This window comes from Somniosus microcephalus, unplaced genomic scaffold (genome assembly GCF_052327205.1).
Source record: "Somniosus microcephalus isolate GS21.2 unplaced genomic scaffold, FLI_Smic_1.0 unresolved_chr1, whole genome shotgun sequence".
NCBI classification, from domain to species: Eukaryota; Metazoa; Chordata; class Chondrichthyes; order Squaliformes; family Somniosidae; genus Somniosus; species Somniosus microcephalus.
This window is the reverse complement of record NW_028225179.1, coordinates 56,606,959-56,616,600: the sequence shown is the minus strand read 5'-3', so window position 1 is coordinate 56,616,600 and position 9,642 is coordinate 56,606,959. Positions and strand designations below refer to the sequence as shown.

Here is a 9,642-nt window from a genome sequence, read left to right as displayed (position 1 = left end):
GATAACTCTGTGTCTCTCTCCACAGATGCTGCCCGCCCTGCTGAGTGTTTCCAACATTTTCTACTTTTATTGCAATATTCCTGCTATTTATATTCATTATCCTGTAGCGTACTCGTACTGTTCTCAACATCTTCTATTACAGTTAAATATCAGAGGCGTAACATTATTGTAATGACTGATGCGATGAGACTTGTGGTTACACGACAAATTGAATATCACAAAACCAGCCCAATAATGATTGCGGAGGTAAAACACACGGTGCAGGTTCAGTGATTGGAGAATTTGCGGTCAGGTAGATCTAAATGTATCCCTCGATTCTTGCACCAATGACTATTGGTACGAATGGGACATGTGACCCCCATCTCTGGTGGGTCTGTCCTGTCGGTGGGACCGGACATACCCAGGGATGGTGATGGAGGAGTCTGGGACGTTGGCTGAAAGTTGTGAACTTTGAGTAGGACTCTTTGAGTATGACTATGTCAGGTTGTTACTTGACTACTCTGTGGGCAGCTGTCTCACTTTGAGCACAAGCAAGTGAGCAGGACTTTGCCGGATCGATTGGGTGAGGTTTTGGACCACAGCTAGAGCACTGTGAGCAGTTCTGAGATACCACACCTCAGTAACCATATGTAGGATAGGGTGTTTCTGTAGGTTTTAGTAAACACTATTAAGAACTATAATATGTGAAATTGTATGTTAAACGCCTAAAAATCTGTATAAAATGGCGAATGGCTGAGAGAAAAGCAGGATGGAAAATTATGCAAACCTGACTGAAACTGCTGTGTTTTCAATTACTGAAGTAACAGAATGTAGTGCTAAGTTTATGGAGACTGGTGGTGACGAGGAATTCAGTAATATTATGCTTAAAGAGACAAGAACTAGAGAACGAGATACGAGTTGGAGACATCCTTCATTGGTAAAGCTATAGGATGGAATGACTATTTAGAAAACATTTTAAGAAATGTTCTGTGAAAAGTGAACTTCTAGGATAAGGGTACTTTGTTGTGCACAGAAAGAGACCTAGTGGGATTAACAAGGTCATAAGATGACTAACGAGGGAAGCAATAATTTTACCAGATGTCAGAGGGTTAATTACTACCCTGTAGGCAATTCGAGAGGAAAAAGGGTATAAAGATACAGGTTTTGAACACTGAAAGTAGCACGCACCGGGTAACCAGAGATTGATAGAAGCTTCAGTCAACAGAACACAGCAAGAACCCAAAGAAACGAGCTTCAGTCAACAGAACACAGCAAGAACCCAAAGAAGCGAGCTTCAGTCAACAGAACACAACAAGAACCCAAAGAAGCGAGCTTCAGCCAACAGAACACAACAAGATACATCAGGAGACCGCGCCAAAGTCACTCGGAAGGAACACCAGGGTTCAACGAACAGACTGTGACTATCTTCTTGTTCAGTATTACTTCTTTTGACTGGAAGTTTAATGCTTAATAAACCTGTTTTATTATACACAATATACCTGTACCCAGAGTGGTTTGTTTAGTCACGGACAAATTATTATAAGAGATTTTGAAAGCTACACATATATTGGCCTTGGAGGGAGCGCTGTGTAGGTTTAGCAGAATGAAAACCGGACTCCAAGGGTTAAATTAGGAGGAGTGATTACACAAATTACGATTGTATTCCCGATAACTTAACGGTTAAGGCGAGAGTTGATCGAAGTTTTCAAGATATTAAGGGGATCAGATAGTAGAGATATGGAGAAGCTATTTCCACTGGTTGGGGAGTCCAGGACTAGGGGCCATAGTCTAAAAATTAGAGCCAGGTCTTTCAGGAGTGCAATTAGGACACACCTCTACACGCAATGGGCGGTAGAAATTTGGAACTCTCTTCCACAAACGACAATTGATGCTGGATCAAATGTTAATTTTACATCTGAGATTGATAGATTTTTGTACACCAATGGTATTAAGAGATATGGGCCAAAGGCGGGTATATGGAGTTAGGTCGGAGATCAGCCATGCTCCCATTGAATGGCGGAACAGACTGGAGGGGCTAAATGGCCCACTCCTGTTCCTATGTTGTATAAATTTCTGCTTAGACCACATCTGGAACAGTGCATCCAGTTCCGGGTACCGCATCTCAGGAATTATATATTGGACTTGGAGCGGGTGCAACGCAGATTCACCAGAATGATACCGGGGCTGAAAGGTCAAGAACAGCGGCACAGACTAGGCTTGTATTCTTTTGGATATAGAAGATAAAGGTGTGATATAATTAAGATAGTTAAGTTACTGTTGGTTCCGCTCTGTAACACACTGGCCTGTTAACTGTTTCCAGATATTGTCGCTCATTTTCACCATTGGATGTGTTGCAGTCTGCTGACAACAGGGAGTTAAACCGAGCAAGATTTCAGCCCTGGCGGTGAATGCTGCTCCTGACGGATTTCCCGGTCTCCAGTCGCTGGCGGGGATTGGAACGCTCTTGTGTCACACTAAGTAAAGCTCGAAGTCATCAATATAAGATAGTCACCAATAAATCCAATAGTGAGTTCAGGAGATAGTTATTTACTCAAAGTACGCGCTACTATAAGGAATAGTTGAGGTAAATAGCATTGCTGCATTTCAGGGGGAGTTAGATAAGTACATGAGGGAGACAGCAATAGAAGGATATGCTGAAAGTTAGATGATGTGGGCTGGGAGTTGGCTCGTGTGCAGCATAGACGCCGGCAGAGACCAGTTGTGCCGAATGGCCTTTTCCTGTGCTGTACATTCGATGCAAAGTGTCTGAAAGTTTCATAGATCCGCACCTGCTTTAGGCTCCAGACTTTAATGCAATTATTTTCACGAAGCCTCTTAATAGCCTCGATCCTTGTCTCTCGCCACCTCTGGCGGAAGGTCAAACTCCCCACAGAAACAATTCTGCCCGAGCCGTCATCGCGGGATTCTTTCATTTTGCGGTTTTGAAACAGGACAGAGACACACATCTGTTTCCTTCTTTGACCCTGTGATTCGCTATTCTGCGGGTATGAGAGAGGGAGAGAGAGAGAGGGAGAGGGACAGACCGGGAGAGAGATATAGACATCTTTGTCAATCTATTTAATTGTTAGCCCCTGCAGTTTGTAAATCGATCAACGGAAGGACTTGTATTTTATCGCTTTTCCCGACTTCAGAACGCCCCAAAGCGCTTTACCGCCAATTGTGTTAGAACTCGGTGTTCCCGCCCTGGACTTGGGAAACTACAGCAAATTCGCAACAGCTTCGTCCTGTCTTTCCCTCTCTCTCTCTCTCCCCTCCCTCTCTATTTCTCTCTCTCTATTTCTCTCTCCCTCTCTCGCTGTCTCTGTCTGTTTGTTTCACTCTTTCTCTGTCTGAATCTCTATCAGACGGTGTCCCTCCTTCTTTATAACTGAACAGCGACATGCAACCGCAGCCTGTCCCGAGGTGAGTTACTATGGGGAATCACTGGGACCACAGGCTCCCTGTAAGGTCTCCTCCTTAGATGGGTTCCCCGGAGAGAGAGGCAGGCACGCGCACTGTGGAAACGGTGAACAATGGCATCTCATCCTCATTCGTAGTTATTTCTAACATTTTATAATGTTCTATTTGAGATGCTATGCTATGCACTCCAATGACTCACTAGCTCTGCGCCTGTTTCTTCGTTTCTCCCTCTCTGTGTAACTCTCTGTCTGTTCCTCCTTCGCTGTCTCTCTCTCTGTCCCTATTTCTGCCTCGTATTCTGTTTCTCTCCCTGCCTTCTCGCTCTCTCTCTCTCTCACTATCTTTCTATCAGACTCAGATTCATTCCCTGTCTGTGTGCCTGTCTCTCCATCTCTGTTTCTCTATCTATCCATCTCTGCGTGCGTGTGCAGCTGTGTTTGGATTTGTGTGTGTGGATCTCTGTACACATGAACAGGAGCAGACCATTCAGCCCCTCGAACATGTTCCGCTATTCAATTCGGTCTTGGCTGATCTGTATCTCAACTCCATTGTTGCCGTAACCTTTAATAACCTTGCCTAACAATCATCTATCGATCTTAGTTTTGAAATTTCTCTGCTTTCGCTTCTCACTCTGTCTATTTGAATTGCTCCGCAGATCAGGAAGTTTTTGCAGGGAGAGGTTTCAGATGCTCAGACTGGAAGGAACTTTAGAGTGGTGTTCCCCAGGGGCCGAAAGTAGGACCGCTGCTCTTTTTGATGAAGATTAATGAACTTGGGTATAGAGGGCATAATTTCAAATTTTGTAAATAATACGAAAGACGGTAATGTAGTAAACAGTGAAGACGATAGTAACAGACTACAGGAGGACATATGCAGATTGGTTAAATGGGCAGACACGAGACAGATGAAATTTAACGCAGAGAAGTGTGAAGTGATATATTTTGGTAGGAATAATGAGGAGAGGCAAAATGAATTAAATGGTACAAATTTAACGTGAACAATAATTGACTTTAATCGGCTCCCTCTGGAGATCACTGGCCCCGAAACTGGTCAGAAAGCTCTCCCCTGCATTTTGTTAACCGCCTCCAAATGGTACAATTTTAAAGTGGACGCAAGAACAGGGAGACATGGGGTGTGCGTACACAGATCTGTGAAACGGTCAGGACGGGTTGAGAAGGCTGTTAAAAAACATGTGGGATCCTTGGCTTTATTAATAGAGTCCAAAAGCAAGGAAGTTAAGCTAAAACTTTAAAAACACTGGTCAGGCCTCATAAGGAGTATTGTCTTCAATTCTGGGCACCACGCTTTAGGAAGAAAGTCAAGGCCTTGGAGAGAGTGCAGAATAGATTTATTAGAATGGTACCAGGGGTGAGGGACTTCATTTATGTGAAGAGACCCGAGAAGCTGGGATTTTTCTCTTTAGAGCAGAGATTGCCAAGAAGAGATTTGATAGTAATATTGAAAATTATGAACGATTTTGATAGAGTTCATCAGGAGAAAAGTTTAAAAAATGTCACATTAAAGGTGATGAAAACTTTGCAGGCATGGACGGGCTTATGAACCCATGCATCTATCGGTTTACGAGACCGACGCCTTACCACTTGGCCACCGCGCCATCAGTAGAGTTTAGCTTCGAGCTTCCTGGGTAGCGAATTCTGAATTGTTTCAATTAGGTTGAAATAGCACAGCCACGAATGCATAAAAATAAAGCAGGATAGTGGAGCGGGCAACTGATCCGCCTCATTCGCATGAATACTTTCATAAAACCTTTCACAGAAACATTGAATCATACATCACAGACGGAGGTCATTTGGCCCATCGTGCTCTTGAAAGCGATATCAAATTAGTCCCAGCTCTTTCCCAACATACCCTGCAAACATTTCCTCTTCAAGCCTTTATCCAATTCCCTTTTCAAAGTAACTATTGAATCTGCTTCCATCACCCTTTCAGGCAGAGCATTACAGATCATAACAACCCGCAACGTAAAACAAAATGTCCCCATCTTCCCTCTGGTTCTTTTGCTAATGAAGAAATATTGAATAGGCGGAGTTGATGTTTTGGAACAGAGGGGGCTGATGGGAGACTTAATTGAGGGATATAAAGTTATGAGGGGCCGAGATAGAGTGGATAGGAAGGACCTATTTCCCTTAGCAGAGGGGTCAATAACCAGGGGCATGGATTAAAGTAATTGGTAGAAGCATAATCAATGGCTCCATGATCATATAGTGGTCAGTACTCTGCGTTGTGTTTGCAGCAACCTCGGTTGGAATCCGAGTCACGGCACTACTTGCTTTACATCTTCTGTCCCTTGCGGCACCTGCTAATAAAACTCAGAGAATCATCATTAGTTATTAAAAGAAGAACTCTGTCTTGTTTGTGGTGAAACCAATTTATTCCTTCAAATCCCCACACTCTCATATACCTGTGCTTTATTCTCCATAATTCACACTCGCCTCTTCCAGCTTTTTCTTCCTTCCACAACCACTAGCCCTTCTTCACTTTCCTCCTTTCATTTCATTGTCACTTTCCTGCGGTTTTCCCTTAATCTGACATTCACTTTTACCTATTTAGCTCAGCTCTGGCTCAGTGGGTAGCACACTGGCCTCTGAGCCAGAAGGCCTGTGGGTTCAGATTCCTCCTGCAGGGACTAGAGTATATAAATCCAGTGCTGCCCCTCCAGTGTAGTGCTGAGCGAGTGCTGCACTGTCGGAGGTGCCGTATTTTGGATGTGACGTTAAATCGAGGCCCCGCCTGCTCTCTCTGGTGGATGTAAAAGATCCCATGGCACTATTTCGAAGTAAGAGCAGGGGAGTTATTCCCGGTGTCCTATCCAATATTTATCCCTCAATCAACATAACAAAAACAGATTATTTGGTCATTATCACAATGCTGTTTGTGGGAGCTTGCTGTTCACAATATGGCTGCGGCGTTTCCCACATTGCAACAGTGACTACACTCCGAAAGTATGTCATTGGCTGTAAAGCGCTTTGAGACGTCCGGTGGTCGTGAAAGACGTTTGGGGTCAAAGTTTCTTTTTGCACAGAATTGAACCTAAATCATTCAAGATGGAATATTGTATTTGCTGCATCACAATAAACAATATCTTGTTATGAATGTTGGCTCATTTGTTCCCCGATGTCAGAGGAAGAATTGTCTGATCTCCTCATTTATTTAATGTATGACACAAACACAAGTATTCATTAAGAATCAACTCACAGATTGACACTGAGATAAACGCAGCGAGAGATACAGACAGCATCGGGACACAAGGCGGACAAGAGAGATGGATAAAGGCAAAACAGCCTCAGACTCCAGCAGTCGGTGACTGGTAGCTGATAGATATCAGTGAGTGGAGGCGAGCACCGGAGGCCTAGTTTGGCTCCATGGCTTAGCTGGTTAAAAGCGCCTGTCTAGTAAACAGGCGATCCTGGGTTTGACTCCCAGTGGGGCCTTTTTCTTCTTCTTTATGACTCTCCAGGGGTGAGTTTATTCTCGTGTGAAAGGGCTACAATCCTTTTAAATGTGACTGCGGCTGCATCAGTTCCCAGTCTGGATAAAGGCTCCATGTTGCTATGGGACATGGGTCGAATCCCACCACTGTCGTAATTTCTAGCAGTGCTGATTTTGGCCTTCTCCAAAAATTCATCTTTTCTAAGCGGTGCTGTGCGTTACTTTGCTGTGGACAGAGCAGAAGAACAGCAGCTGGTGTGTGGCGCCGTGTTCATATAGTGGTCAGTACCCTGTGTTGTACCCGCAGCAACCTCGGTTGGAATCCCAGTCATGGTATAACTCGCTTTATATATTTTGGTCTCTGTGGCACCTGCTGATAGAACGCAACAAGAAATCAATCATTACTACATGAAACAAATATTATTTGTTGGCGGTGAAAACCTATTTACTCCTTCAAAACCCCGCGCTCTCACATGCCTGAGCTTGATGCTCCATATTTCAAACCCACCTCTTCTCCCAGCATTTTTTCCTTCCACAATCAATAGCCCTCCTTTTCTTTCCTCCTTCCATTTCTATACCACTTTCCTGAGGGATTACCTTAACCTAACATTCACTTGCAACTGCTTAACTTCAGCAAGCTTCAGTTTACTCTGCGACAATCGTTGTTCCTGGGGGGACATGTCCCATTTGCACCAATCTCAATTGTTGCTTTGAAACCAGTCGATACATTCAAACCTACGGAACCGCTCGACAGACAGGCATTGCGAAAGCAGGGCCGGCCTTCTGAAGCAAAATAGCCGGATTGCACACGGAATTTCCTTGGCCTAATGGATAAAGCTTCTGATTTCGCTGCTAATCATTATCGGGATTGTTGTCAGTCACGGATCCTTCTGTGCCTATTTAAAATGGGTGAGCTCACAGCCCCGGATCATTCTGTGTGTTAGTCTTTTTTAAAGGAATGCGATTTCAGCTGCGACGACCATGTCCGTTCTATCTCCCGCACTTCTGCCCTCACCCTTGCCCCTCCCTCCCGGAACCACGATAGGGTTCCCCTTGTCCTCACCTTTCACCCCACCAGCCTCCACATTCAACTGATCATCCTCCGCCATTTCCGCTACCTCCAAAGTGATCCCGCCACCAAACGCATCTTCCCCTCCAATTTCAGCATTCTGTAGGGACTGTTCCCTCCGAGACACCCTAGTCCACTCCTCTATCACCCCCAACAGACCTTCCCCTTTACCTGGCACCTTCCTGTGCAGGCGCAGGAGATGTAACACCTGCCCCTATACCTCCCCCCTTCCCATTGTCCAGGGCCCCAAACACCCTTTCCAGGTGAAACAGCGATTTACTTGTACTTCTTGCAATCTAGTATACTGTATTCGCTGCTCACGATGCGGTGTCCTCTACATTGGGGAGACCAAACGCAGATTGGGTGACCGCTTTGCGAAACATCTCCATTCAGTCCGTAAGGGTGACCCCGAGCTTCCGGTCGCCTGTCATTTTAATTCACTGCTTCATTCCCACTCGGACCTCACTGTCCATGGCCTCTTGCATTGTTCCACGGAAGCTCAATGTAAACTCGAGCAACAGCACCTCATCTTCCGATTGGGCACTTTGCAGCCTTCCAGACTCAATATCGAGTTCAACAATTTGAGATCATAACCTCGGCCCCTATTACATTTTTACTTATATTTTTTCCACCCCTTTGTTTTGGGTTTTCCCTTCCCCCCGTTTCCTTTTTTTCTCTTTCCCACATGGCAGCTGTCTCTCATCCTGCCAGTACACTTCACACCTAATCTGAGCCGTCTTTTGTCTCCACTGTCCTATTACCATCTCGCCTGGTTTTGAATACTTCTTAATGTCTCTTTACTTCTTTTGTTCCATCGCAGCCCTGCCTTCCATCTATTTAATTTCCTTTCCAGTTTTGAAAAAGGGATCACCCGAAACGTCGACTCTAATTTCTCTCCACGGATGTTGCCTGGCCTGCTGAGTTTTTCCAGCATTTTCTGTTGTTATTTCGGATTTCCAGCATCTGCAGTATGTTTCTATCGTACGAGTTGTTAAGTTGTTGTGTTCGAAGTTGCATTGGATTTCCCTGCGCAGGTGCAAACCCTCTCACTTAATTCAAAATATATCAATCTTTTCCTAAATCCACTCCTTTATATGAGCTGTTGCGCTGGATTTGCTCACAATCCTCCCCACAACTTCTTGACGACGGCAAACTTTTTCTTCTCTGTTCTGAATTTGACATCAAACCGACCATTTTTGACAGACGCTCACCTGAAGTAACGGACGGCCTTTTGCTTACAGAGCTGATTGTACATTTTCAACATTGTAGATCTGAGTGCACGGGCCGGACAAATGGTGAAGCGGACTTTCTTGCAGATTAGTTCTGTTTGGATACAAAGAGTAGGAAACGAAAACGTTGAGGGGAGGTGAGGTGGCCGAGTGGTTAAGGCGATGGACTGCTAATCTATTGTGCTCTACACACGTGGGTTCGAATCCCATTCTCGTCGTTTGGGTTAAATGTTTGACACCTTCGGTTCTTTTGACATTCACCTTTAACGTCATGTCCAAATTTACCTTTTGCTCCCAAGCCTGCTTAATTTAGCTTCTGTCATGTCTCAAGTTACCAATATATACTTTAAAGGGAAAACACTTGCAAGTCTATGGAGAGTGGGACTAATTAGATAGCACTCTCAGAGACAGCTTACTTCAGTACCGTCAGAATCTGAGATTCCAGTACCTAATGGGTTTCACACTTATATGTCGGCGGCTCGTTGGTCTAGGGGT

The 9,642-nt window shown here is 44.7% G+C and overlaps 1 non-coding gene across 1 annotated transcript; it reads left to right on the top strand.

The window, feature by feature from the left end:
- The first annotated feature begins 6,776 nt into the window (after window positions 1–6,776).
- trnat-agu (transfer RNA threonine (anticodon AGU)) lies at window positions 6,777–6,851 on the top strand. Its single transcript has one exon. It is a non-coding gene; the product is annotated as a tRNA-Thr (tRNA).
- Window positions 6,852–9,642: the final 2,791 nt, after the last annotated feature.